This window comes from Pseudopodoces humilis, chromosome 2 (assembly GCF_049639895.1).
Source record: "Pseudopodoces humilis isolate 2021_Gansu_Grassland_sample_001 chromosome 2, ASM4963989v1, whole genome shotgun sequence".
In the NCBI taxonomy this organism is placed as follows: domain Eukaryota; kingdom Metazoa; phylum Chordata; class Aves; order Passeriformes; family Paridae; genus Pseudopodoces; species Pseudopodoces humilis.
The window spans coordinates 49,437,260-49,450,437 of NC_142201.1; the positions used below are offsets into that span (position 1 = coordinate 49,437,260).

General features: G+C 40.0%; 1 protein-coding gene across 12 annotated transcripts in view; it reads left to right on the plus strand.

Annotated features, from left to right (window-relative positions):
• Positions 1-13,178, plus strand: part of KLF12 (KLF transcription factor 12) — a 235,901-nt gene that overhangs the window by 12,457 nt on the left and 210,266 nt on the right. The window lies entirely within an intron of this gene.

The following is a 13,178-nucleotide window of genomic DNA, read 5'->3' on the forward strand; positions in this document are numbered from 1 at the left end:
AAATGGGTGTTTACTGATCTTTGTTTTAAAAAAGGAAAACTAAATACGTTACAAAGCTAATTTTAGAATCACTTCATGCACTGCTGCTGCTGCAAAACAAATTGGCATGTGAGGAAAGATATAACCTTTATATGATTCAGATTAAGATAAGATTAACTTTTGGTGATTTGTTAGTCCCAGCATTTGATGCAGTTCTTCCTACTTGACAGACTGTTCTTCAGTGCAGTGAAGAGGTTGAGGCTTCCAGTGGGATGCTTTCACTTTCCTCTGTTGAGCTTGCAGCTCTACTGTTTGTGATCTTTATGTTCTTTAGGAACCACCAGATCATTAATCTATCATAATAGAATGTAGATCATAATCTACATACTATCCAGCAGTGATGTGCAAGGCTCCTGAATGAAGCTCATGAACGTCTCGACATGGAACTTCTGAACTTTGTCATCTGAGTACAGTGCTTTGCTTGGCAAAGAAGAAATGTGAGCCTAAAGTATTTGTGGTCATTAGCTTAAAATCTTTTCCCTGCAAAGGCTAATACTGATTTCATTTTTTTTTATTCAAGGGGAATGTTTAGGTGTCGTTTCTTCTTCTTCTTCATCAGTAATGTTGCTCTTGCTTTCTCCGTGGAATGACTGTTAGTCCTTTTATCTGTTTTTACTTTTAAGTTTTTAGGGGTTATTTAAATACAAAATCAGTTTCTATTGCACAATTCTCAATGTTAAAACCAGTCATACCTTAATTTACATTTTCATGTTATAGATTACATAGCATGTTATAGGTCCCTGGAGCCCTGTGTTTCTGCTGAGGATTTATTGCAGCAGTTCCTGAAAATAGTGTGGTGAAGCAGTAACCCCTTGGTTTCTGGGTTGGTGCCATAGGCAGCTGGAGCAGAACCTGTGGTGGTTCAGTGCTAGTGTCTTGTGTTACTGGAAAAACTTGTAATACTTCATAAGTTGCTACATGGAAAGCGATTCCGTTTCTTTCATTTAGGTCAGGCTGCCAGATGCTTTTTGTGTCCTGCTCTTCCCTAACTGGGACAGCTGAGCTGTGAGGTGACCATGACTTCACTTGCAATCTAGCAGGAGAATCCCGGGAGTCCTTTCCTCTCCTTGCAGTGTGGGTGTGGTCTGCCTTTTCCATGTGTCCTTGTTTGTTCTGCCTCCAGGATCTTGGGAAATATTTCTGTTCTTTCCCATCTGTTCCCCAGTTGTACTCTTGGACTTCATGTACTTCTCTGGGATGAAGGCAGGATGCAAGGGGAGAGAAGCTACTAAATAAAGGCATGTGGGGAGGGCTTAAATGGTCCAAGAAAAGTGAAGGTGTATGTTTCATGAGTAAATGGTGGCAAAAGAAAGCCCTTTGTTGCTCAGTGTTGACTTAAGGTCTTTTGAAAACTACTTACTGTGCAACATGGATTTCTCTTACCGCAGCACTGGTTATTATCCCCTGAACATCTTGTCCGTTACTATCATCTCAGTCATGAGCTGTGAAATGGCATTTTTTATTCTGCTGACGACTTTGAGACTTCCTGCAAGACAGGAACTGGTTTTCACTACTTGCCAAAGAAGTTTAATTACCTAGTGTGATGCCTGGTATGTTGCATTAAGGGATTCTGTTGCAGTGGGTTCATTTTTGTTGTTAGAACAATCCTCTGTTGTAATGTCAGAAGTCTTCTGACTTGTACTCCTTCAAGGTTTTGGGTTTTATTTTATGTGCTGTTCCTGAATATGTGTCTTTGTGGGTTGTAGATTTGTGCTGGATGCAGTGAATTGCTGCAGCCGAAGTCCATGAGTTTGACTCGATGCTTATTACATCTGGAGGAGGTTCTCAAAGGGCTGGTGTTTCTTTGTTTACCCTGAGCCACCAAAAAGCATCCATGTCTTAACTAGCGTTGAGTTTCTCTGAGTAAGCAAAATGTAGCATCCTAAGTTCTGGGTATGTTTTGTGTACTAAAACAGTTACTGAAGCTGTCTTGCAGGTAGATGTGAGCTGATGAGATGATGCGATATGTATCTTTCTAGTCTGTATTCTTTTGGTGATGCTTCACAATCTTTTTTCAGCAAAAATGTTTGGACACAAATGCTCTCTAAATATATAATTTTAAAACACTTTAACTGGCTATTTGGAAACAGAAGTCTTACAGAACTTCTAACAGACAGGAAAATTAATATATGTGTTGCTTTGATCTTCAGTGTGCAAGAACACAAAAATACCGTTGCAGGCATTTTGTTTTAAAGTTTTAAGTCTTCACATTTATCAAAGTGGAATTCATAAATTTGTTATTTCTGTTTAAGACTTCACTTTTTCCTCCTTTCTTCTTCGGGTAGAGATGTTATTGCTATTTAGCTTATAATCTTGTTTCTTCCAAAGATCCCATCAACAAAATTACTTTGAGTATATTTTGTGCTCCTCACCATTTATTTTATGTCTGCAGGATGCAGTGAGCAGTCATGCCTTAAATAGTTGTAAATATCTGTCAAATAAGAAAAATAGTAAAAAATATCAAGTAAGCAGCATTTATTACAACATGCTACACTGTTCCTAGATTTGGTTTCTATCTTCATTAACATTTGAACATTACTATGTGATGCATAATAATGTTTTTAGAGAGGTGGGTGAGATATGGACTGTAAGCAATGTACTGACTGATAATTTGGAAGTCATTTAATAAGTGCCTCATTTTCACATGTGCAAAATGAATGTAATGCTATTTACTCAGGACACTTCTAGGTCTGCCATTAGAAAAAATACGTACAAAAACTGAGTAATACAATGGTTATAAGATGTGTGCTTCAGACGTAAGGGTCCACGGAGATTTCTGTAGATGCTTGCAGTGTACATTACTTCAGTTGCCTCTGCATGATGATATCTTTTTTGGAAGATATAAGGAAAAGTGTAACTTCTTTGTCAGACTGAGAATAACTTCTGTGAGCCTTGTAGCCATGAAAAGTGTATTGAAGAAGGCTGTTTGCAAGAGGTATTACCCACTTGGTTTCCTTGGAAACATGAAACATGATTTACAAATATTGACTTCAGAAAGCTGCAGCTTAGAGGTAATCCTAAACTGTTGGTTCAGGCTTTTAAATTAATATCTCTAAAGAGTTCTGGCCATGTTGAAAGTCACTGCATGTCCACAAAATGACTTTTCTAATAATTCTGTGTTTCTTGGTGTAATAGCCAATTCTGAATGATGGAGGACTGGAAAGAATCTGAGTTCTGCTGGAAAAGGGATATTGAACTCAGAGCCCTGGCTCCAGTTTCACCTGTGTTAGACAGCTGAAGTCTGGACAAAATGAAAAAATTGATGCTCTTAGAAGTCAGATAGTTAGTGCCTTACCACTGATGGAGTTCACCTTGGAATGCTTTCTTCATGGTGAAGTTTAAACACTGTAAATTATCATTCGTGTCTTGTAAATGTTTTAAAACTCAGTGGAGGATGATTTGAATGCTCCTTGTTATGTTCGTGCAAGAGATTGTGTTATAAGCTTAAGTAAATGCCATTTACTGGATAACTTACTTTTATTGTATATTAATTTTCATATACACCTGCTTATAAAGACTGCTGGTCATAATTTGGTCTTGCTGGCCTTGTTAATTTTTTTTAAGTGAAAGCTGCTTTATCCCTGGAGCAAAGTGTTTGGCTACTTTGAAATTGGTGTTAAATTCATGCCGGGAGGATGGAAAGGGGCACCAATATGAGAGAAGAAGCATACAGCAGAGTATTGCATACATGTTGTGAATGCTGATGGCTGGGTAATGATTGCATCTGTGCACTCATTAGTGAGGAGCAGGTCTTGGTTCAGTCAGTCTAACTGAGGTGCTGCTGACTGTGGTGTAGTTTGTTCTTGTAGTGTCACTACTGGCTTATGTGGTTCCAGTTACCACCCATCTCCTAGGGTGCATGTCCCTCTGTCACTCAGCTTCTGCTGTCAGCAGACTGTCCAGGATCAAAAGATTGCCCAAACTTCTTCAGTTTCACTGAGTCTTCTTAACTTGCATTATTTTCCCAGTTCATCTCCCAAACAGCTATGGGCTCTGCAAGCGTAACCAGGTGGTTGGAGGCATGAAAGCACCTCTAGATATTCCCAAAGGTAAGAGTAGGAAAGCCTTGTATTCCCTGCGCTCTTAATCTAGAGGAGAATACCTCCTGAGAAGAGATGAAGAGATCTTGGGTTTTCTTGCAGAAAAGCCATGTCTGTTGGTTGTGGTGATAGTAGTTTCATGGCCATGAGGAAGTGGCAAGGCACAGTTTTTAAGAAGGTAGGATGCATTAGGATGAAAATGTAACATACTTTGAAAAAATACGAACATACAGGTCTGTGCTTCTGTTTTAGACCAGGGTAAGACTTTGTGTCTCAAGCCATTGGATTCTTTCCCCCCACGATGTCTTTCACGTTTTATACAAAATATCATTATTCCTTATGAACTGTGCTTTGCTTGGAGATTATAAATGTGTTTATGGTGGAGGGCTTAAGGAGGCCTTATGTAGCTATGTTAATTAAGGTAGGATAAGCCTAGGTGCGCCTTCATCTGGGTTTGCAGGAGGATTTTACCCTGGAAGTAGGAGGTGGGATGCAGGCAATTGTCTTGTAAGGATCAGGTTCTCAATATGCACAGGCATTGGTGATGTAGACAAGCAAGGACTGCTGGAACCTGTAGGTCATTGTGTCAGATAAGATGGCTATGTCTGTGAGCTGTAAGTCTTGTGAGTCAAAGGACTGAGAGCAGATAGGACAACACAGAAGCCTTCCTGCATGGGCCAAGCAGTGCTACTTTTCTCATCAAGCCAGTTGAAGTAAGCAGAAATGTTTTGCCCAATGGTTCTGTAAATAGTATCTGATATCCTGAAGGCTGCAAAATTGTTTATCTCTCTGGATGCTAGGGAAGGATTCATCTGTATTGTTATTCAGTGGCTGGTTCTAGCTGGTGAGGGCAGCTTGCTCTTGACTTACCCCATGCAATAGCTATGAATTACGGTGGAAGAAGCTGTGAGGAGGCCGAAGGATTAATGAACAGGAGGAGGGAATTAGGGACCCTGTGTGTGTGGGAGTGATGTTTTTCCTTAACACAAACTGCGCGCTTCTTCTTCCCCCTCTCTTGCTCCCAAAGCCAGTCTTAAAGGTGCAGAACTTAATATATAACATAAACCAGACGATTCGGGATACCAGTATCATAAAGTCACCCCAGGACACTGTGGAAAGAAAAAATACAGAAAAGTGGAAAATGGCAATGTTGCAAAATCCGAGAAAACAATAGAGAGACTCTTGTTGTTGGTAATTTGTGTGCTGAAGCTTTAAGCTGAAAGGGAGGTCAGTAAACTGCAAAAAAGTCTTCTTGGTGTTTGCAGAAGGAAGACTGAGAAAGGGCAGCACTTGAGTCTTGGGGTGCATGGTTTTTTGTTTGGTTATTTTTAAAGTCCATGGATAATCAAAGCAGAAGGTAGGCTTGTGTGTATGGCTGAAGTCAGAACAGATATACAGAATTGTTCATTGAGGATTGTAACCATGCCTCAAAAATTGAGTATGAAGGCGTAGGATGGCGAACATAGGAAGATAATGGTATCAAATGAACTCTAGGTTTTTGTGTAACCAAATAAAGTACATGGATTGCTGCAAAGTCAGTCAAGATGGGAACAAGGATTTACAGCGTAAGGGTTCTGCTAAAATTAGGGTTGTTTTCATGTGAAGCCATTGTGCCAGTACAAACTGAATTTCATATTGCAGGATTGATTGTAAGATAAATGCCTCCAGAGAAATCTGGAGAGAAGAAACTAACTTAAACTTAGAGGGACAAAGGAATTACTGCAGTGAAGACGTACAGAGAATTTTTAGAATACAAAAGTAGAAGATAAAAATGTACGAGATGGCAGTGTGATACTGCTTTTATTATTCTGGGTTCTTTCATTTTGTAATATGATGAGTGTCTTCCAAGTATCACTCACTTTAAGTGATTAGAACAGCCGTATAAGGTATGCAACCTCTAAGGGAGAAACTGGGAAAAAAACCTCCTTAGACCTGTTACTTTTTACTGATTTTCTAGGGCATTACCACTAAATCAGTAGTTGCAAAAACTCACTCCTGTAGAAAAATCAAGGGAACTTCATATATTCACTGGTTTTTTGGTAAAATGTTGATAATATTTTTAGGTTTAGAATCCTTGCTGTCCTTAGCATGTATAGGTAGATTTAGAAGCAGTTATGTGATATTTATTTAGCTGTTGCTTGTATATCAGAGCACCTCTCATCTTTGTGGTGGCTCTAAAGCAGCTCCAACCAGTATTAGTGTCAGTCTTCAGAGACATCAGCTCTTACTCTAGGTTGTATTGAATTTTGTGGATAAGGTGATCAAAGAAGTGAGAGATCACATTAGGCACAGATAAAGAGAAATACCAATTCAAGTAGAAAGTATCTCGTTCTTGTTTACCTAAAGCCTGTAATGTGTGTGTATCTCTGACTATCAGCCAGTTGTCTTACCAGGCATGAGAGCTATAAGGTGTTAAAGCTTTCTGGACAGAGCACTTGTGTTATTTGTAACCCAATTATGAAAGAAAGAGAGCTGTTTCTGCTAGAGGAAGATGGAGACTTCTGTTTTTGGCTCCATAATAAGGTGTTTCTCATGTTGAAGCTGAAATCACCATTTGAAGTGTTAAAGGCCAGGTTGGATGGGGCTTTGAGCAACCTAGTTTAGTGAAAAGTGTCCCTGCCCATGGCAGGGGGGTTTGGAGCTAGTTGATTTTCAAAGACCCTTCCAATTCGAGCCATTCTGTAATTCTGCATGAGAGGAGCTAGTGTGGAGGTGAGTTGGAGATGGCAAGTCCTTTGAATCAGAAAGGGCCATTTCATGTCTTCTGTTCTGTGTCTGTCACCAGGCTGTCATTGCTGAGTGTGAGGTTTGAGTCAGTGGCAGCTAGCTTCCTCTGAGAAGAGGAAAGGACGAGGAAGAAAAGTTATGGTAGAATTGGCAAAGCCCAAAGAGTCATTCTCACTGATTGAAAGGAACTAATTATTCTAGACTTGTGTTCCAGATTTACTTGATCTGGACTGGGATCTGTATGACTTGAAAATACATTAACAAAACAGCAATACACTGGACTAGGCATAGGTAAATAGTAAAGTTACTGGGAGAATAAAAATTACTAGGTTTAAGAGGGAATGATTCAATTATCAAATGGCAAGTTAAAGTAGCCCATTTTTAATGTACTCTTAAAAAAACAATTCCAAATCTGACATACTGCCAGATACCCTCTTCAGTTAGCAAACTGCAGAAGCATGTCTGTGCAAAATGGGAAATGTGTTTACTTGTCTAGCTTTTTTTAATGGAAACATTATAGGTGTTGTGAAATACTGTAGAATGTACAAATGAGCACGTTGTCCAGCAAATCACATTGCAACATATGGGGCAGTTCATACACTGTGGTGTGTCTCACTTAGTCATGGTTGTGGTCCCAAACTAATGAATGTTGAGATTTTGTGGACAGGACTTAAGAATCTACTCTTAATTGAAGCATTGTGAATATTTTTCTATGCGTGATGGGGTGAGATAGAGGAGGGAGGAGGAGGAGCATCCGCTTCTTACTGATTTTTGTAGACAGAACAAAAGGTGTTTTGCTTTTCTGAAATTATTCAGTAATTGAATTAAAGCAAGGCAGAGTTGGGGATCAAGGTGAGCAATTGAGAGGGGAGCTGCTGGAGAACCAAAGCGTTTTTGGGTAAGGGAGCAGTGGAGGTAGAGTGGAACACAGCATCTTGTGTCTTCGTAGTGAATCTGAGGACTGGCTAAGTTCCCACCTGTCAACAGGCTGTTTGGGAGAATAGCAGAGGATAACAGAATAAGGGCAGCAAGACCCAGATTGACTCACCAAATAGCACAGAATGAGGGAATAAGGTTGTGCTGCTCAGAAATGTTAAACTATCAAAAGTGCTGTGCTGAAAGTGCTGGGGTTCACCTGCATTGGTGAACAAGGAATATTGAAATGCGTTGGTGGGCTTTGTAATTCCCCGCTGTAGAGCCTGTGCCTCTGCAGGGGTACATCCAGCTTGTTTGGTTGTAAGAGCAGCTCTTTTCACGGAGTTGTGCACCTGCACAGCATCTGGCTCTTTTCTGACTCTAGCTCACTTTCCACTCATTAGCAGAAGCTTCATCCTTGCAGTGGACTGGAGAGCACACCTCTGAAGCAGAGGTTCATCTCAGCTGGAGCTGAGATGCTCTACAAATACTCAAAGACTGTGGCATAGGGAGAAAAAAAAAACCAACTATGTTAACCTTGGATTTACTGAAAGTTTAAAGAGTAAAGTTTTCACTGTTTACACAGTAGATAGAAGAGTATCTATTAAGGGAAATAAGCCACTTCATGTCAAAATCTAAAATGGCCACTGAGGGTTTTTTTTTGAAACAGCTGTGTTTTTGAAAAGTCTGGTTTTTTTAAATTTGCGAGCAGAAGGCACATTGCATAGTGGAGTTTCACATTCAGTTCTGTCACTAGCTGCTTTTTGCTTGGGGTATTACTTCAGCGTGTCCTGAACACCTCTATAGCTAAACTAAAGTATTCCTTCATAGTTTCTTTACAGTGTTTGGATTTCCAATAGTGAAAAATCCTGTAGTTTATAGATACTTTGGGGCCTTCCTTGCTGACTTTTCACCGATATTTAAGGTAACCTTCCTTCATGCAGATTTTCATTTTTTTCATTTTGTTTTGGCTTCAAGTTTACAAAAAAGTTTTTGTTTTTTTTTTTTTTTTTTGCTTTTTAATATTTGATAATTTGAGCTGCTGTTTGCTTCCTTTTCATAATAAAAGCAGAGCAGATAGAGGCCTCCATTCACATGCAGGTGATACCAAAGTAATTAAATACAGACTGCTGCATTGGCTACTTTTATTTCCCTCTCTAAGAAAATAGCTAACTTCATTGGGAAAATACAGGAGCTCTGCACTGTTCATCTTGTCCAAGCATAATACATAGAAGAAACTTAATTCAAGCTTACACTTACATTCTTCATAGCACTTAAAAGTTCCTCCAGTCTTATTGCCAGCTGTTCCCTCTTAATTAATCTCTGTGTATAATTTCCTTTTCCCCTTTTTTGTGGTGTTGTTACACTGTCCTTTATTGTTTGGGCTTTGAAATCTAACCTGGTAATTGGGCAACAGCCTTCTCCAAATTCACTTTCCAGTGGCTAACTTCTCTAGCTGATGCAGTAGTGTACAGAGGAAGATACAGACTGGGGAATGTAGGAGTGCAGGCAAGGGCTTTCCCTTTCTATTCCTGGTACAGGTTGTCTGTGTGAATTTGGAAATAGTATCAGTGTTCATTTTTCTCTGACTTAAGTATTGATGATAATACTTGAGGCAGGTGAGTGTTGCTGTAAAGCTACTAAAACTGGGAGTTATGTTAGAGTGGATTGAGACAGCCTGGGTGCAGACTAGAGGTGCAGAGCTTCAGTGCATTTGCTGAAGTAGTAAAATTAGCCTAAAAAATTACCCATAGGATAGTTGGTACTGAAAAAGTGCGTCTCCTTTTGAAACAGAACAGATTCTGGTATTAGTCTTCATACTGAGACTTTGAAAAATGTGGAGTTTGTATGTATTTATAAATAAGCATAGGATGTTAATGAGAAGCATTCTTTATAGATGACTCTTTTTAAAAGTTCTTGCGCAAGTAAGTAACTAAAGACAGTTATTACCTTTCCACATTTGGGTGGTACTGAGAGGCAACCAAAGAAATGATTACCTTTGCATATTTGCCTTTGTGTTCACAGGCATAAAACTTGGTTTAATATCAACACAAAGGAGATAGTAACCCTTTTCTCGAGAAGTGTTGCTGTCATTTTCACCAGTACAGATTGTGAATGGTATGAGATGTTCTTCACATTGTATCACTCAAAAGGTTTACAGATTTTACCAGGATAATGGTTTCAGACAGATGAAAACGGGATTCAGGTTTTAACTCTTGCGAATTGTAGCATAGTAGTGACAAGGAGCTGAAATCTTGGAGAGGCTGGCTTTGGTTAGTATGGGATATCTGCCAGTGTTTCTACTAGAATGAAGGGAGGAAGAACAATTTTGATCTCTCCAGATACCAGTTCTATGAATAGGTAACCCTATTTGTGTTCAGTGCATCAGAACTCAGTTAAACTGAAATTAGAAAAGTAAGGTTTTAAAACTATTTTTTCTGTCTTCATGAATTACATCAGAGTTACAGTGCATCCAAATGGATTATTCCTCTTCAGTAAGTCTTTCAGAAAGTGTATGAATACTATAATCAACCTGTTTGCCAAGATCTTTCATACAGGATTTTTTGTAGTTAAATCGGTACTCAAAGTGCACTTCAGTTTTGCTAACAGTAGCGCCTGATCAGAAGGCCATGAGGAATAACACCGAGTACATGGGTGGTCCCTTTGAAGAGAAGCTGATCTCCTCATTTGGGTCTGTCCAAAGACTCAGCGACTGTAAATTGTGTAATTTGCTTTGAGAGCACAAAAGCTATTCACTTAATCAGTGGTTCTCCATCATCACAGAGTTGAGCTGTGCTTTTCGTGTTCTGTCAGAGAATTTTATCTATAAATATGTTGTAAATGTTTCATTTTCAAATAATTAATTTGCTTTATTTGTACAAGACAGGTTATAGGTCAGGATCCTCTTATAAGCATTCTAAAAAGGAATTTTTAAGAGTCTTTAGAGTAAGACACTGAGGAATAGATGGACACAAGTAGACACACAGGAAAGCAATGAGGTGATACATATCACAAAAAAAAAAAAAGCCACAAACAAGTCAAAACAGATGGAAAAAGAACCCAGGTCTTAGCACATCAGCATCATGCAGAAAGCTTGAATGTGGACACACCCTTCTTGTGACTACAAAATGCACTCTGTAGTGTTTGTATATATAAAAAAATACTTTCTATAGATAATATACTTATGTATGTAGATAAAGATGGTCTTTTCTGTGTGTTTCAACCATTCTTCATTTGATTGTTGCTGTGTTGTACACGGACTTGTTCTTTTCTGTGTGTTTATTGTTGCAATACAACTGGTGCTTGTGCAGCAAAGGAGCTCGTTTATAGCAGTGATGGTTCACTGCTCTCAGTGGCTGTTTGCTCTTATTGACCTCCTGTTTTTCCTCTCTACTTACAAAGCAACTCCTTGCATCAAATCTACCCGAGATGCATTAAAATTACTTTTCCTTTAGCTTTTAAAACCATTTGCAACCCTTTATGGTTGAGGTTGGTTGGTTGGTTTGGTTACCCCCACCGCCACCACCACCTCCCCCAATCCCACCATGTCTCGTCTTTGTTGTTGCCATTCATTTTCCTCCTATTTTACCGAACTGGTTGACATTCAGGCCAGTTCAGACTAAAGGATACATGCATTCACGTCTGTCATATTTGCTCAAAATTCTTATTTGTCAAGGAGACAACTTTGTCCCTTACTGCGTGTTGAGTATCTTCTGGTCTGTGTCTTTACTGTGTCTTCTTTTGGAGACTTTGATTCTCCTGGATACACACTTAATCTGAAGTTGGGCTTCATGATGGTGCTCAAAACTGCTCCCCCACTCCAGCAGCCTGTTAGCCCTCACCCATCAGTAAAAGCTGAAAGAAGGACTTAGGACTGCCAGAGCCCGGTGAGGGGAGACAGGAGGCATAGAGTTAAGGGCTTTGTTGCCTCTGAAAGTGGAGAGCACCTCTGCCTGTGGCAGCTGCTGTGCTCTTGGCACGCCTCTTATTTTGGTGCTCTAGCCTGTGCGTGGGGAGGGTGCTTGCAGGCAGGACTAGTCCTGCTGGGTTTGCAGCCCTGTGCACAGGGAAAGAGCGTTTTGAGTGGAAAAGAGGGTTACCAGCACAGCACTGCTGTGTGAGCTGTGACAGTGAGAAGGGTGAAACATGATGCTGTGTGGTCAGCAACTTCGATGAAAAAAAGAAAGGTGGGGCAAAAGACGGTGCTAACAGTTTAATGGCAACTGGGAGGTTTTTACAGAAGTCTTCAAAGTTTATGACAGTTGTTGATAATAGCATGCAAATCCTTATGCTTAACAAAGCTTTAGTCAGCTATCAAGTGACACTAGCTGCTGACATGGTGCTTAACTCTTACGGCATAACATGTATAGCTGAACAAGAAATGAAAAAATGAGGGTGCTTCATGTCATTACTGGCTGAAAATGCCATCAGAGGTTGAGCGCTTACTTGGGCGGTGTTTGTTCTGTTTTGTTGAGTTTTGTTTTGTTTTTTTGGTGCATTATTGTGTGTATAGCAAGATCTTCAGGCAAGAGTGACTTGCCCAGGACGGGTTCCTCAGCCGAGGCATTTTCTGTGATGTGCTATAATGGTTTGGTCCCTGTGGTTCTGTGGTGTTGGTGCTTTGTGTGCCAGAGCTTCTGACAGCCTGTGGAACGGCCTTTGCACGGCCAGACTTCAAAGCTCACTCCTTCACCTCTGATTCATGCAGCGGCTGGGGCACTGACGTTGAATCCTGCTATGTTGGAAGCGAAAAAGAAAGTCCGTTGTGGACTGTTTTTAGAGAAAGCTTTACAGAGAATTTCCTCAAGGAGCCCAGAGCAGGATTTGGTACTTCCATGTATCTTTGTGGGAGGGAGTGGTTGGAGAGAGGAGGCATCATTGGGCATACTAGGGCCAGCATGTATTTCAGGAATCACTTACATTTTCACTGATGGTAACTTAGTTTTTCAAATACATGTCTTAAAAATGGCGTAAATAAATTCCTAATATATCTTATATAGTTTTAGAAGTAAAAAAATTCTGGAGTAGGTGGGGCTCTGCTGTACCTCTGATTTTCACCTGTTTTTCTTTGCCATTCAGTTGTCTTACACGTGTGTAACTTCAGTTGAAGTTAGAAACTCGGATAAGCTCAAGGTCAGACTTTTCCAGATGGTGACTTCCACTGTCTGGGGCATGAGCAGGCTGTGCCAGATAGATTCTTACTTGGCAATTATGTCTGCTCAGCAGTAACAAATGTAGCAAGGTATTAAGGAGATTTTAATGCTCGTTTGAACAAGTTGATAAAACATGATGGAAATAAGCCAGAGATGAATTGAGTGGAGTTTGTTAATAGTACTGCAGCAATTCATGGTAGCTTGAGTGTTGCCCACCAGCCAAGTTCCTCACTCTTCTACTCAAAAGTACCTCTGCTGTGCTGTAGAGAAGTGGAAATACTTCAGTCTAGTTTCTCCTTTACCT